Here is a 16,989-nt window from a genome sequence, read left to right as displayed (position 1 = left end):
ACAAAAAATGGGTATTTGGATGCCCCAAAGTGAAGCAAGCCACGAACACTGTGTGTCAGTAACCCGTTGCTGCAGCGAACAAGTACATGCGCTCAGTTTTGCAAGCACAACGCAAACATACTCCGATGTCTCAGAACCGCGTTCATTGGACATCACCAGCATTAGAGGAAGGTTACGTTCAATTTTAATCGGCAAAATGACCTCGTGCGTTATTCTGACTGACTAAATACAACTTAGTGCTTTGAAGGTGTGATCTACACGTTGGGATGAGAAACAGGCCCCAGCCATGTCCATTTCAGCATGAACCCATACGGCTGTATAAGTTGTGCGAACTGGAATACTTGTAGGCGCAGAAATTTAGCGCAGTTCTAATTTTGTTGTTTCTTTTCAACAGATACCTTCGTCAAATATGCAGAAAAAGGTAAACTATCGACATCAAAGGTGCCTGTACAGAAACGGAAAAAGCTCATCAAAAAGCATTTGGCAAGGTTTCTGAGGGACCCACGTCGCGCCAGTACCTGAATAAACCGGTATTTTGTAATCACGTGTTTTCATTTTAGCTTAATCACGCCATGTTGCACGTTTGCTCAGACGGTTCATGTGCATTCATGTACATGAATACGCTGTATGAGAGTGCTCATATAGCTCATACGCTGTTTGAGAGAGTGCTCATATAGTTCATACATGCTCATAGGAGCTCATATATGCTCATAGGAGCTCATATGATTGCTCATACAAAACACACATATACGAGCCTCATATGATTGCTCATACAGATGGCTGTATGGTTTTTTTCGACAGGGCGCTGATGCCCATATGTCCGGAATCCACTGCATTGTGACAGTGTGCCCTGCAACGGCCGGCTTCTTGTAAACTTGTAGGATGTCAAAGACAACGGGAATGAGGTACCCGCGTATCCGCAAGTTGACCACACACTGGAGCGCGGTTCTTGAGTCTGTAAAGACGACCCAGAACTGAGCCGGGCTGGATGATATTTTTTGCATAGCGAAGAGAATGGCGTAGAGCTCGGCACACGTCGATGATGTTTTGTGCAAAAGATGGTAACCACAGGAGACTGACTGAGATGGAGTGACAAATGCCGAGGACGAGCCATTCCGAGCAGATGACCCGACAGTGAAAACCAACGTTGACGTCGTGTACTCGTCATTCATCATGCCCATGCAGGGTAAGCTGCGTGGCGACACACGGGGCTGTATCGCTTTTTCTTCCATGCAGGCAAGGAACAGTTAGGCGGATGACTGGGCTTGACAGAGACCATGGAGGGACACTGGGAGACACTGCAAGCTATGATCTGAGGATGTCGGGAGGCCATAAAGCACCGGCAAACTAGACGCGAGCGACCTTCGCACCATAGCCCTGTGGACGGCCAACAGAGAGCTAATGTTACTGCCCCATCACATGCGTGTGAAGCGACGGATCACCGCAATCCAACGGTGGATCTTGATCTCCAAGCTTGCAATATTCTACCGCCAAGAGATCCCAGCATCAGCAGTAACACCGAGGAACTTATGGTGAGACACGTGGCTTCAATGCTCTCCCTACTATTTTTTCTTCATCAACATTAACATCAACATCAATGGTATGCTAGCAACCGAAAGCTGGAAGGGCCGCATGTTCCGCCTCGTAAAAGGGATATTTATAGTCTTTTTCGTCTAGATGTCCAAGCCCGCAAGTGACAGGTACTGCTGGATAGCGTCTAGAGCGAGTTGGAGGCGTCACTGGAGGGCAGGACGGGATTTGCCGCCGATCCAGAGACAAATGTCATCAGCATAGATGGAAACAGCCACTTTCCTGCCGACGCAAACCCGAAGACCAGCGATAACAATGTTAAATAAGATGAGACTCAGAACGCTCCCCAGGGGCACCCATGGGTCAACGTGACAACGTCTGTATCACTCTGGCTTGTGCAGACGAAAAGTTCGCGTCCATGGAGAAAATCAGTCAGCCATGAGAGTGCTCTGGAAGGCAGGGCGGCATCAACAAGGCCGTGGAGGACAGAAGCGTGGCTTACAATACCGTACGCCTGCTTAACATCGAGGAAGGCTGCCAGCACCGTCTTCTTGTGCACCTTTGCCTCTTCCACAGACGTGATTAAATCCAGAGCCGAATCTCTGCTGCTGCTCTGTGCCGATGAAAGACTGACATTTCTTGCGGGAAAAACGCAGCGATGTTCCAGCCACAACTCCAAGTCTGGCGAGTAGCACGCGCTTCATTAACTTTCCAAGGAAGCTAGTCGGGCTCACTGGTCAAGGGCAGTGTACCGCCTCAGCGGCGGTGAATCGCCCAACCCATCAGCATCCCATGTATCTGTGTGTGTGTGTGTGTGTCACTGGTCAAGGCGAGGAGAGCTGCGGTGGCGATTTACCTGGCTTCAACAGCGGAATAACACGTGCGCCCTCCCAACTGCCAGGTATTTTCCCTGACCTCCTTGGGGGACTTATTAAGTACCTCCAGAAGATACTTCACACATTTCTGGTCGAGTTTGCCTAGAGCCCTATAGGTGACGTTATCCGACCCGGGAGAGGACCGAACGCGAGACAGCAGCAGTGCACTTCGGAACTGGGCCAGCGGGAAATTCATATCCACGTCCGGGTAAATCGAATTGAAATTGACTGTGGGCGTAGCTTGAATCCGTTCGATTAACGGCACTAATAAGCTGTTTCCATGTGTGTGTTAAACCCGTATACATAACGAAGAAGAAGAAGAAAAAACAAGTTTGCTAATTCGAGTTAGTGGATTTCTCTCGCCAAACCCGGCATCGCGTTATCCTCACTAGCATTACACCGTAACATATACACTTGGAGAAGGGTCCCTTGATAACGTGGTCCGGTCAGCCGTGTCTTTAATTGCGCGGCCTACAAAACGGCCATCCGGGCAGTATTCTTTATGGTGCTGTTTCCGGGAAGATCCCCCCCCCCCCCAAATCATAACTCATTGCTCGTTCAGCTCCTACATTTGACTCATGTCTGCAGACCTTTATGCGCAATTCCAAATTATCCCCGCCCTTTCTTAGACGCTCAACGATAGCTATCACATATTACTCCTCCTTACATCAGCAGTTGGATCGGTAATTTTCTGTGCGCTGTTTATTAGGCTTAATATTATGTATTTATTGTCCGTTCCATTGAGATATTGAGAAATCATTTCTGTTGACAACGTTTGACACACAAACACACACAAAGAGACGATGATGAGATGTGGTTGATGCCGGCCAGCAGGCTGGGCGCTGCCCCAGTGCCATTTCTAGATGGTGAGAGATGATGATGGAGGTGAGGTTTCAGGTGACCAAAGCAGGGTGGAGAGGCCTGTTGATGACAGAAAACGTTTGAAGTGATTACGTTGCATTGGGAATCTAAACATATCAGTCGTGGGTAGTAACTTAGTTTCAAGTAACTTATAACTGTAACTACAACTAAGTGGTTACTTTTTGCAGTAACCAGTTATACCCCTGTCACACGGCACTTTCAATGCGGATTGAATCTGATCCGCATCGAGTTTCTGAAGAGAATTTGGTGCGCGATGCTGCTGTTGATTCTTCTAGTTTCTCAAACGTAAAGACAGAGCGAAAACGGATTCGTAGAAACTCCTCCCGCGCAGGGTCCAACCGTCCAAGGAATGTGACCGTCTCGTGTTACACGAGAGGGAAGCGTACCGGTACGGGATCATATTACCGAGTGTGTGTGTGTGTGTGTTTCTCCGTGTAACGCGTGTTGTTTTTTGGAGGGTCTGTCTTGAGTTGGGAATAAAGAAGGTTGGTCCATGCAACCAGTGTCTCTTGTCTAACGCAATATTCTACATGGGGCCGAAAACCTGGGATACTCTCTAACGACGAAATGGACCCAAGCAAGCTCGACCGACTCAAGAAGAAACGGAGTATCGTGCGTGCCTCTACAACGAAACTTCTGAGCGACATCGATGCTCTTCTCGTCAGGGAGACAACGTCCGTCGGTGAGTTCGAAGAACGTCTCAATATTCTCATATCGAAAGAGAACTCACTGAGGGAGCTGAATAACGAAATCGAAGTGCTTATTGATGTTGACGCTCTAGAAGAGGAATTGGCAGGATCAGGAGGATACGAAGAACGCGTCATTATTGCCAAAGCGAAATTGAACCGCAAGATATCGAGAAGCGATACTGGAATCGAACGAACGACTGTATCGTCAAGCGCAAACAACGTAACTTCGCCACAAACGCCAGCGACGGTCAGCGTCAAGCTTCCGAAACTGGAAATTGCAAAATTTAATGGGGAATTGACGTCATGGCAAAGCTTCTGGAACCAATATGATTCAGAAATTCATCAGAACAGCGGATTATCAAGTGTCGACAAATTTAAATATCTGAAGAGTTACCTTACGGGCAAGGCACTAACAGCTATCGACGGAATTCAGATAACGAACGACAACTACGCCGTCGCAGTTGAGCTTCTCCGTGAAAGGTTTGGAAGAACCGAACTTATAATCGATGAGCACATGGCACATCTTCTACAAATACGACCAGTACAAGACGCCAAAAACGTGGAAAGGCTAAGAGCTATGTTAGATGCAGTCCAGACAGGTGTTCGCATCTTGGAGGCGCTGGGAGTGAACTCAGATAGTTACGGCGTTTTACTCCTTTCTGTATTGAGGAAGGCGCTACCATCAGAGCTCAACTAAGAGTACCATCGTAAACATGACGCCGAGCAGTCAACGCGAAGCAGTGACGAGCTACAAGCATTTTTGAAATTTCTGAAGAACGAAGTAGAAAGTAGAGAAAGAAGCCAGTACGGGTCAAAATCGTCAGACGGTGATGGAGGACGCAACGATAACCGCCAAAAGAGATATCCACCATCAGCTGCCGCTTTGACAATTGGAATGGAACGGGAAAGCCTTGAGTGTATATTCTGCGCGTTCAATAACCATGCAAGCAAGCACTGTGATTCGGCAATCAGCCTCGATACACGGAAGGCTATTCTCGCTCGCGACAACCGATGCTTTCGCTGTGCTAAACGAAATCACAGGTCCAGGGACTGCAGAAACTCGAAGTGGCTAAAGTGTGCGAAGTGTTCCGGCAGACACATTACACCATTGTGCGATCCGAACTGGGCAAACAAAAATAAAACGGCAACCCGAGTGAAGACTCCAGTAGCTCGCGCAGGCGCAGACGCAACGAGGACAAGGCGACGTTACAACCGTCCCTAAAAATTACAGATCAAGGTACTGGATGCTCTTCGGGTGAAATATTACTGCAGACAGCCCAGGTTTGGGCCGAAGGAAGGAGGGAATATGCCCTAGTGCGCCTACTTCTCGATGGCGGAAGCCAGCGTACCTTCATCAGAGGCGACCTGTCGAAACGTCTCGGCCTCAGGGTACTGGGCGAGGAAGATGTTACAATCTTCACCTTTGGTGAAGATGCGACAGGAGAACAACGTACGTGCCGAAGAGTTGAGCTGTGGCTCACAAGTCAGCATGACCGGAGGGATGTTCGCGTCGAGGCGTTAGAAGTTCCGATGATCTGCTCTGACGTCATGAAAGCGCCAGTCGACATTTTGAGAGATCAACTGCACGCTCAGGGAATCGTCATCGCTGATGCTTCACTTCACGGCATGCAGTGCGAAGATGGAATCAGCGTCCTCATTGGAGCCCACAATTATTGGGCAATGGTTACAGGAGGCCTCAAACGTTTGGACAAAACTCTTGTTGCCGTAGAGACCATCTTTGGATGGACGGTGCAGGGACCCACAACGACTGACTCATCTGCAACACGTTCATCTACCGGTGTGATGAGAGTAGCTGTAACCGACGCAGTAAACAGAGAAATATCCGCCCAATTGCGAGCATTCTGGGAATTGGAACACATGGGCATTAAGGAGGAACAGACAACTGTTACCAACGAAAATGAGATCCTCAATCAGTTTGAAGATACAGTGAAGGTTGAGAATGGACGTTACCAAGTGTCGCTTCCGTGGAACGAGAAAGTGGCCCGGCTTCGCGACAATAAGGAGCTAGCAATGAAGAGGCTCGGATCACTCACAAAGCGCCTTCTGAGAGATGAACAGATTATGAAAGAATACGACACGGGAATACGAGTGTACATGGAAAACGGTTTTGCCGAAGAAGCGCCAGAAACGGCAATCGCGTCGCCAAACCCGGTGTACTACATACCTCATCAGAGTGTGGTGAGATGCGACAGCCAGACAACGAAACTACGGATCGTCTTTGACGCGTCATCTGGTGCACCAGGATGCCTTTCTCTCAACGATACATTGTCAGCCGGACCAAACTTGAATCCGAGTCTCATCGATCTTCTGCTCAAATTTCGGATACATCAGATCGCCGTCCTAGCAGACATTGAAAAGGCATTTCTCCAGGTGTCACTCTCAGAGGAAGACCGCGACGCATTACGATTCCTTTGGTACAAAGAAACACCACTGCCAGGGATGGAATTACCACCTATCGTAACATGGAGGATGACCCGTGTTCCATTCGTGGCAACGGCGAGCCCGTTCCTGCTGGCAGCAACCGTAAAACACCACCTCGAAAGTCTTCAAAATCAGTATCCGGTGACGACGAAGATCCTAATGAACGACATGTACGTCAACGATCTGGTTACGGGAGCCAACAGTCTCGAGGATGCTGAGACCATTTGCGTTGAAGCAAATGATATTCTGTCACAAGCGAACATGCGTCTTCGGAAATGGATGTCGAAGGACGAAGAATTGCTGCAGCGTATCAGTGAACGTCAGAACGGAGGAACGACGGCGTTGATGGGAGAAATGCAACCACGAAAGGTTCTGGGAGTTGCGTGGAATCCTCGAACAGATAAATTCGGCTTTGACTTGAGTGCACTGATCGGTTTACAAGTACAATGAAAAATAGCAAACGTGCCGTACTTCAATCCTGCGCACGCATCTTCGACCCATTCGGATTCTTGGCGCCAGTTGTCACCAGTGTAAAGCTACTGTTCCAAGCGCTCTGGGAACGAGAAACAGATTGGGACGACGACTTGCCGTCAGATATCTCGATGGAGTGGAATGAATGGTGCAACGAGCTACCGTGTCTCCAGAACGTGACGATTCCAAGGAAGCTAGCCGAAGACCTCAATAACGGCGAGTCAAGTAAGACTCTACACGTCTTCTCGGATGCTAGCCCACGAGCTTACGGCGCAGTCGCGTACTTGAGGACAGAAACACCACAAGGGGATGTAAATGTAGCATTGGTGATGTCCAAGTCACGTGTTGCCCCTTTAAAGAAAATGTCACTCCCACGTTTGGAACTGATGGGTGCAGTTGTCGCCGCACGGCTGTCGAACTACATCATTAAAACGCTTCCTCCTCTCGATTTGGCGATCCATTTTTGGTCGGACTCGACTATAACCCTGCATTGGATTAAGGGTAATGCCGACCGATGGAAACAATTTGTCGCCAACCGCGTCTCCGAGATTCAGCAGCTGACGGATCCCGCTAATTGGAGTCACTGCCCAGGAAAAGGAAACCCCGCGGACTTGCTTACGCGTGGTCAGCGACCGGACGCCCCCCCTGAGAAGTCAAGTGTGGTGGAATGGTCCACAATGGCTCTAGATACCGCAGTCACAATGGTTACTTGAGCCCTCGGTACCAGCGAACGTGGAAGATTACTCCGCAGAAGAGAAAAAAAGTGTGAAGATCCACCACGTTGTTACCGAACCAGTGTCAAGTCCCATATTACGCATCGAAAGCTACAGCTCCCTAACGCGAGTGACCCGTATAACTGCTTGGGTCAAACGGTTCGTCAGCAGCTGCAGGAACAGATCACGTAGACGGACGGGACAACTGACTTCTGAGGAATTAACGGCTGCAGAGATTTATTGGATAACTAACGTGCAAAGGGATGCATTCGCCAAAGATATTGCGAAGTTGCGTTCAACGGAGCCGCTCGGACCAGACAGCACTATCTGTAACCTTTCCCCATACCTGGACAATGATGGGATTTTCTGTGTTGGGGGAAGACTCCAGTTCAGCGACATAAAGGAGACAACGAAGCATCCTGTGATTCTTCCGTCAACTCACTCATTTACTGCCCTTCTCATTGACAGGGAACACAGACGACAGCTGCATGCGGGGGTGCGGGATACTTTGGCTCAGCTACGGGAGGACTATTGGATCGTGAAGGGACGCCAGGCTGTGAAAAAAGATTATCTGGCGTTGTCTAATTTGCCGAAAGGAAAAGTGCAAGCCCGCGACAGAGCCGGTAGCCCCACTTCCCGCTGACCGAGAGTCAAAGCGCGAGCCGTTCGATGTAACCGGGATTGACTTCGCCGGACCCCTCCTTTATCGTGAAGACGGTAACACTCACAAGGGGGGGGGGGGAATATATATTTATTGAAAAGAAAGGTCTGCCAGACCAAGGTCGGCATGCTATTCCATTAAAAAAAATCAAAAGAAAACGAAGAATAAATAGAAAGGAAAGGACGAAGAGGAAAAGGTGAGTCTCCGTAAAAAGGAGGAAAAACAAAAACGAAAAGAAACAAGGGAAGGAAAAAAAATAGCAACGAAGAAAGAAGAAAGAGAAGAGAAAAAAAAAAGAAGAAAGAAAACGAAGGTGAGGCTCCTGGAGCGCGCAGCTCAGAGCTTAGAGGCCAGGCCAGTGCACTTCAGGAAGTGCAGTAAAGCGGTTGTGACGGCCCACTGTTGGTGCTGAGGCACAGGGCCAAGAAGTGCGGCCAGCGTGAGCTGGTTGTGCCCGAAACGTTCGAGGCAGCGGAAAAGGGTATCGCGATGGTTGGTGTACTTGGGGCAGGTCAGCAGGAGGTGTGATGTGTCCGCAACCACTTCGCAAGCATCGCAGAGGGCCGAGATCTCCCTCCCCATCATGCGCTGGACCGGTGGCGTGTATGCCAAGTTGAGGCGCAGTCGGTGGAGGAGTGTCTCTTGTGGTCTTTGGAGACGTCGTGGTGGGGAGAACTCCACCGCCGGGTCGATGGAGCGAAGGAAGTCGTTGAAACGGGCGGATTCTCGAATGAATCTCTGCGCCTCTTGGGCGGCCCAGCGATCTGGATCTGGATGCGGCAAGCCGAAGGGGTGAGTGGTATGCGCGCCGCGGCGTCGGGTTGTTCGTGTGCGCGCCTGGCCGCAGCATCTGCACGATCGTTCCCGCCGAGGCCAATGTGGCTGGGTACCCACTGCAGAGATATATTGTGCCCGGAAGCAAGGGCGGTGTTGGCTAGGGACATTGCCATTGTGTGCAGGTCGTCCGTTGTTTTAGTGCAGTATGAGTCGAGTGTCTCCAGTGCCGCCTTGCTGTCCGACAGGATCGTCCAGGTTCCTGGGGGCGATGTCGTGATGTGCCGGAGGGCCGCGTGGATTGCGTAGAGCTCGGCTTCGGTGGAGGAGGTGGTATGGGAGAGCCTGAAAGCTTGCTCGATGTTACCTTGAGGAACGTAGATGGCTGCAGTGGCCCCATCAAGTGTTACGGATCCGTCTGTATAGATCGCTTGACGGTGTTGATGATGCGTCGACAGGTATTCGAGGACGAGCTGACGCGCAACGGCTAACGGCGTCTCCCTCTTTCGGCCTAGGCCAGGGACGCTGGTCAATACCTGGGGCTTGGCAAGGGCCCATAAAGGAGGGGCGTAGGATACACCTGAGGAGCGGTCCGGGAGGATAGCCTTTAGACGGCGGACGGCTCCGCCAAAGGCCGATGCGGGGCGGGCATCCTCAATGGACAGCAGGTAGTGGCAAGGGTGCTGCGTGACGAAGCGCGCAAAGATGCGGAGCGTCTCTCGGTCCCGTAGAATATGCACGGGCGTCTCTTGCGCCTCCGCAAGTACGGTGTAGGTTTCAGCCGTGCGTGGCAGTCCAAGGCATACCCGGAGGCCGCGCGCTTGGGCATTGAGGAGGTCTCGCTCACCCGTCCTACTGATCCCGTGGAGCGCTGGGAGGTGGTACCGTAGCAGCCCCAGCACAAGTGCGTTATGGACGTGTCGGAGGTCACTGCACGAGGGACCCCACGACGCTCCAGAGATGTGCCGTAGCACGTTCACGAATTTCTTCGTCTTGGTAGAGAGGGCCTTGATGTGCTGGAACCATGACAGCCGTTTGTCTACGATGACCCCGAGATATTTGTAGCGGGGGACGAAATCAAGTGGCGTTCCCGCGACGTAGAGTGGGTAGTTTTTAAATGAGCGGTTGGTGAACGTCATGGCGACTGTTTTGCTTGTGGAGACACGTAGGCCTCTGTCGGCGAGATATATCTCAATGACGCCGAGGGCTTGCTGCAGGCGCCGCTGAATCGCGTCTCTCCGGGTGCCTGAAGTCCAAATGCAGACATCGTCTGCGTAAATGGTGATCTTGACGTTGGCAGGTAGGTGTGCGGGGAGTGAGGCGATGACAAGGTTGAACAGCAATGGACTCAACACACTGCCCTGCGGCACCCCGCGGCTTACCGGGAAGGGAGCTGTGTCGCCGTGGGCAGTGCGCACAAAAAGGGTGCGATCAGATAGGAAGTCCCGGACCCAGGAGACGGCTCGGGCGCCTGCACCAGATTCTTGCAGAGTTGCGACGACGGCGCTGTGGAAGACGCTATCGTATGCTTTCATGACGTCTAAGAAAACTGCTGCTGTGAGCTGCCCTTCAGACCGCGCTTGCTGAACACTAGAGACGATATCGATCACGCTGTCGATGGATGACCTGCCTTGCCGGAATCCAGCCATGACCTCAGGGAAGTAACGCATACTTTCAAGAAACCAGCTTAGCCGTGAGTGAATCATGCGCTCCATCGTCTTCGACAAACAGCTGGTGAGGGCGATCGGCCTGAAGGAGTCAATATCATGAGGTGATTTGCCGGGTTTTAGGATAGGGACAACCATTGCGGACTTCCAGTCTGGAGGCACCGACCCTGTGCGCCACGAATCATTGTAGATTTGAAGAAGAAGATGGCGTCCGCGCAAGGGGAGATTACGTAGGGCCTTGTAGGTGATCTGGTCAGCGCCTGGGGAGGTATGTTGTGATGAATGTCTTAAGGCTGATTCCAGCTCAGGAAGCGAAAACATATGATCGAGCGAAGTTTCCGCCGGCGGGACATCGGCCACAGGTATGTCTCGAGCAGACGTTAAACCGTCGGTAGGCAACGATGTTAGTCTGCCGCAATATTCCTCGGCCAACCTTATCTCTGAGCGACCCGTGGCCAAAGACAATGAACGGAACGGGTTGCGTTGGGTAACCGGCTCGGCTAGCCCTTTTAGCACCGTCCAGACTCGGGATAGCGGTGTGCGCGGAGATAAGGACGAAGCGAAGCTCCTCCAGAGGTCCCTAGCCAGCTTGTAGAGGTGCCTCTGAACCGCTTTCTGTATTCGTTTGGCCTCTTGGTTCTGGCCGGGGAGACGGGAGCGGCGGGCGCGTCTTTCAGCCCTTCGGCGTATCGCACGCAACTTAGCGTACTCTGTATCGACGGCGGCAAATTTCACGGGAAGTTGGAAGACGCTGGTGGCACTGCGAGTAGCGCTGACCACCGCGCGGCAGAAGTCGTGGTGACTAGCGTCCCTAAGATCAGCGGAACTAGACTCGAAGGCAGCCCTATAGTTGCTGCAGTTAGTCTTTCTGACCGTGCGCCTCAGCTGAGCCCCTGGCGCGCCGCGGACGTTGATTAGCACTGGAAGGTGATCGCTTCCAAGGGAGTCAGCGTCGACCTGCCAGGTGAAGCGTTGTGCAATCGAGCCAGACACAGCTGTGAGGTCCAAGCATGATGATATCAGCGGGGACTGTACAAATGTCGGGGAGCCACCATTGAGGAGGTGGAGGTCCATCTCCTCGAAGACCACAGCAAGTCGTTCTCCCCGTGAGTCCGAGCGTGCGCTCCCCCAGCTGACGTGGTGGGCGTTAAAGTCCCGGCATAACACAAACGGTTGTGTCAAGCCGTCCAGAATGTTCTTGAGGTTATTCACGTCATATCGGGTCGCTGGGGGCAAGTACAGGGAAATCACAGTGAAGTCAAGCGCACCCATTCGCACTGAACAGCAGACATACTCCCCTCCACTTGTTTCTACAAGGGACCTCTTCACAGCCGGTATGTCTGATCGGACGAAAATGGCCGCTCGGCTTCTAGCGTTGTTGGGCTGCGACACGAAGGTGATGTAGTTGGATAGACGAAAGTCGTCCCGAATCCCACATTCTGAAATACACATTACTGGGAACTTATACCTCCACGCGAACTGGCGGAACTCTGAGAGCTTCGTCTGAAGGCTTCTTGCGTTCCATTGGAAAATCGTGGTCGTTTGATATTGTACAGCCATGCAGCATGAGAACGAGCGGTAGCTGGATCCGGCCGGGCCTACCGGCCACGTACCGGGTACTCAGGAGTGGGGGCAATTAGTTTCTCTAACTGCAAGATCGATTGGACTTCCGGGAGCGCTTTGCACTCGGGGCATGCAGTGATGATGGCCCTCAGAGCTGCAAAGAGCAGCTTAACCATCACCATCTGCATATCGACAGAGTCGTGGGCCGTTGTTTGGGCTGGAGGCTCTCGGCGAACTTTCGGAGTATAAGTTGCCTGACTGCTGGCGGCTTCAGACGTCGCTATTGGAGTGGGCGTGGTGATGGGGATCGGTGCTGTGTGAGGGGCGTCCTGAGAGGCCAAAGCAGGCAGAGGGGGAAAGTCACCCATGTTCCATATAGCTGGCCTTCCAGCTACCTGGTCAGCGGACCTAGAGCCTGCCCGGTGTCGCCGCTTCCGCCGTCTACGGTGCCTGCGGCGTTCTTCGTTGTGGATCTTGACCTTGGCCTCACGGTAGCTGCTGTTGGAGCGCGAGCGTTCCCTGGCAATAAGCCTCTGCTGCTTGCGTTTAGGGCAATCGATCGACGTTGCTTGGTGGTTGCCTTGGCAGTTGACGCACTTGGGGACGCTCTGGGGGCAGTCGGGGGAGTCGTGGGACGTTCCACAGTTGGCACAGATCCTTTTTCGAGTGCAACGCGCTGCCACGTGTCCATGCCTCTGGCAGTTGTAACATTGCGGCGTCGGCGGTAGGTAAGGTTTTACACGCATGGTCAGTAGATGGAGGCTGACCTCACGCGGTTTCGCGGCCCCGGCGAAGGTCAGCCGCACAGCACCACAGTCCTTCTTTATCCGCCTCGCAGCGATGACCGCTGGGCTGGACCTGATGGCCTGCCGTATTTGGTCGTCCGATAGTGAGGCGTCCACACCAGTGATGACGCCGTAGCAAGAGCCAGTGGGACGGGGTTCATATGCTCGAACAGCGATTGAGCAGATGCGGTCGAGTCCTAAAAGGGAGACCTTTGCTGTTGGGGAAGTGGCATCCACCGCGATTATGTTCTTCGCGAAATTCGGTCTTATTTCCTTAATCCTCCCCGGGAACTCGGAAGTGAGGAAGTCCGATATCTTCAGGTGATTCAGCCTGGCGAGGTTCGTTGCTGCGTCATGGGGAGCGAAAATCACCGTGACTCCCGTGGGCGCAGGGTGTTGCCCAATGTTTGAGCGAACGGTCTTTCGCGCTCTTTTGCACTCACAAGGCATACATTGTCGTCTTCACCTGTGCAATTACGCGAGCGATCCATTTGGAACTTGTGAGTGACTTATCAGCGGGTGCATTTTTGCTAGCGTTTAAACGATTTGTGAGCAGAACAGGCATATGCAGCACAATTTATATGGACAATGCGCTGACGTTTAAACGTGCGTCTAAGGATATCGCAAAGTTATTTCAAAGCATGCAGGGAGAGGAAATACAGGCATACTTTGCCAGCCGTCGAATCAAATGGCGATACATTGTAGAGCGAGCCGCGTGGTGGGGTGGCTTCTGGGAACGAATGGTGAGATCTGTTAAAGTAGCCCTACGCAAAGTATTGGGAAGATGTAGTCTCAACTTCGAAGCGCTTACGACCATTCTCATGGAGATAGAGGCCGTCATTAACTGCCGCCCTTTGACATACCTGTATTCCGACGCGGGGGAGCCGGAACCTCTTTCACCCTCGCATTTTTTAGTCGGGCGCAAACTAACGTGCCTGCCACCGCAACGTGCAACAAGTCCAGTTGTGTCAACGAAGCACGAACTCGAACGTCAGTGGGCATACCGGACTAAGCTACTGGACGGCTTCTGGCGGAGATGGCGCAGGGAATACCTGCAGGAGCTACGATCAGCACACATCAGCAGACCTGCAGCGTCAAGTGGCCTCCAAATCGGTGACCTTGTTCTGATGCAGGAAGATCGGCTGCCCAGACGCCTGTGGAAGACTTGCCGCGTAAAGGATGTGCATCGTGGACGAGATGGGAAAGTGCGAGCTTGTACGATTATGCTCCCAGGAGGACGTTTGCTGAGACGCGTCATACAAATGTTGTATCATTTAGAACTGGGAAATTAACTAATGAGCCCTAGGCTCATTACTGGGGAGGTTGTTGATTCTTCTAGTTTCTCAAACGTAAAGACAGAGCGAAAACGGATTCATAGAAACTCCTCCCGCGCAGGGTCCAACCGTCCAAAGAATGTGACCGTCTCGTGTTACACGAGAGGGAAGCGTCCCGGTACGGGATGATATTACCGAGTGTGTGTGTGTGTGTGTTTCTCCGTAACGCGTGTTATTTTTTGGAGAGTCTGTCTTGAGTTGGGAATAAAGAAGGTTGGTCCATGCAACCAGTGTCTCTTGTCTAACGCAATATTCTACAGTTGCTACACGGTCCAACTCGATGCGTATTGAGAGGTTGGCTTGCCGATAGGTGGCTCTAACAGCCCCGTGGCAGTACGCTGGGATTGTAAAAGATATTCCTGTTATAGTGATGGGCAAAATGACCCTTTTTAGTGAATCGATTTATTTGATGCAGTTTGTTTTAGTGATCTGTTCAGTGATTCAGTGACGTCTGATATCACGTGACGTCGTCAGGCCACGCGTGACGGATGAACTCACATTTATTAGAAAGAAAAAGGTAAAGAGAATGGAGGCGCACTTCCGGCAGCCACACGTTGCTGTCATTATCTCTGATTACTATTATCTGCTGCTCACTATTGTGATTATCTCTGCTTGTTATTACCACTTTTGAACAGATGCGCAAGGGTTGCTGGGTAGCTAAGACCACTCAATGAGCTAGTTACTCGTAAGCTGCCGAACGGATCCATCCCCCGTGAAGGATCAGCCGAGGAATACCAAACATCAGCAACTCCAATTCAAGCCCCGTTCTCACTCGCACGATCACTAGCGGCCAGACCATCCCGTTGATCACGCCACGAAGTGCGAACGAAGGTCCCAGAATAAACCAAAGAGGACGAATCACACCATGAATCAGCGGGCACAATTATTCGCCCGTCCACGGCGCGGGGCGAACGGGTCAGAGAAACGAGTCAGTGAGTCACACGAGCACAGCGCATAACCGAACCAATCTCCATCGCGAACGGATCACTCGATGAATTGCGGTGAGCCCCTCAAGCACAACCACACAAAGATTCTCGATTCTCCTTCGAACAGGCCGAGCGAGCGGACTGCTACATGACACAGCGAATTAAAACGCACAATAAACGAGTTCGTTCGACGGGAGAGAGAGAGAGAGAGAAAAAAAGTAAACCTGTAGCTGTGGACTTGTCGCCGTTGTACTACTACTCACAACGCTGCGGTGCGAAGTGCGCATGCTATCTGAAGAGCGAGAATAGAAAGCGCGACGCGCCACTGCTGCTCGCGAGCGTCCTACACGAAGTGCACGATGAAAGATAAAAGTCACTGAAAAGGTTAGCCAGCTGTAGGACTTGAACCCACATCTTCTGGATTGCCGGTCCAGGGCTCTACCAATTGAGCTAGGCTAACACGCCTCCTCAGCGACTTCCAGGGTGCGTCATCTGAAGGGACAAACCAGCCACTCTCTCTCACTCATCCTCATTTCACTCTTACATTTTTGCTCACTCATACACACATTCATACGACGGGATCGACGCAGGCGGCAACTGTTGAACATGAAAGAACTGATGTTTTGAGGCTCAAACAACAAGGAGGGACTAGGAGGGCTTTGTATGTATTTGTCCCTCCTTGTTGTTCCAGCCTCGGAACATCAGTTCTTTCACGAAGTGCACCACAACGAGATAATCCGCAAGTACCAGGAATACGAGAAGGTGAGAGCACCCGGACGTGAGACAAAGGGATACCCAGGTCAGGAAGCGAAAACGACAACAATATTTTGAGATGATGAATGGGAAATTTCACCGCCATTGGCGGTACTCTACCCCATTGCTGGTGGTGATGTGGGGAATGAAATAATGAGCCCCTTCACAATAAGGATCGAAGTCCTATGGCACCCAGTAAGGTCAAAAGAGTTTTGAGGGCACAGAGTTGGGGGGCTGGATTCGGCCAGGGACCAAGCTATTTTGAGAGGAGGGGGGGGGGGGGGCGAGAGTCCAGCCGATTAAAGGACTTGGAAAGTGTGGTTCTGGAAGGTTGGTAGAGAGGGCAATCCAGAAGAATGTGCTCTAGATCTTTTAGAGCACCGCAGTGACAGCATCTGGGACAGTCAACTTTTCTCAAGCGGTAACGCCACAGAGCTGTAAAAGCCACGTTGAGCCACATCCGATGAATGAACCTATCCCTGTTTACAAACAAATGACGTCAGATGGTAGAACAGCGCCGAAAACATGGTAGACTGGAACTACTATATAAAAAAATCAATAAGTCACAATGAAGCCAAGTTTGAATGTGGCTTCAGATATTGTAAGATAATTATGTAATTCTTTATATATTAGTTGTTGTATGGCTTTGTTCTGCTCCATTCTACCGGTAGCCCTATCTTTTCGGTAGCCCTTTCTAAAGATGGCTACCGAGCTCTTCCATCTTCAGGAGCCTGAAGGGCACGAGTGCATGTGTGTCTGTTCTGTTTTTGTATGAGTTAAACGTGGGATGACTTTCAACGGGGAGAGTCTCATTCTGCTATCTCGCTTTTGCCCGAAATTCGCTAAATAAAGAGTTCATTAACGAATTTTAGGTAATTAGTCATCTTGGAGTTACATACTTTCTTCGAGAGGATGTCCGCTTGG

The 16,989-nt window shown here is 51.4% G+C and overlaps 1 protein-coding gene across 4 annotated transcripts in view; it reads left to right on the top strand.

Annotated features, from left to right (window-relative positions):
• The window catches only part of LOC135383630 (uncharacterized), a 99,018-nt gene that overhangs the window by 21,989 nt on the left and 60,040 nt on the right, over positions 1–16,989 (top strand). Inside the window, exon 2 of one of the 4 annotated variants that reach the window (XR_010419980.1) lies at positions 1,237–1,532. The exons of the other annotated variants lie outside the window; for them this stretch is intronic. The gene's annotated coding sequence lies outside the window, so the exon portion shown is untranslated. The remainder of the gene's footprint in view (positions 1–1,236; positions 1,533–16,989) is intronic. 4 annotated transcript variants of the gene reach the window in all.

Source organism: Ornithodoros turicata, chromosome 2, assembly GCF_037126465.1.
Source record: "Ornithodoros turicata isolate Travis chromosome 2, ASM3712646v1, whole genome shotgun sequence".
NCBI classification, from domain to species: Eukaryota; Metazoa; Arthropoda; class Arachnida; order Ixodida; family Argasidae; genus Ornithodoros; species Ornithodoros turicata.
This window is presented reverse-complemented; position numbering and strand designations above follow the sequence as displayed.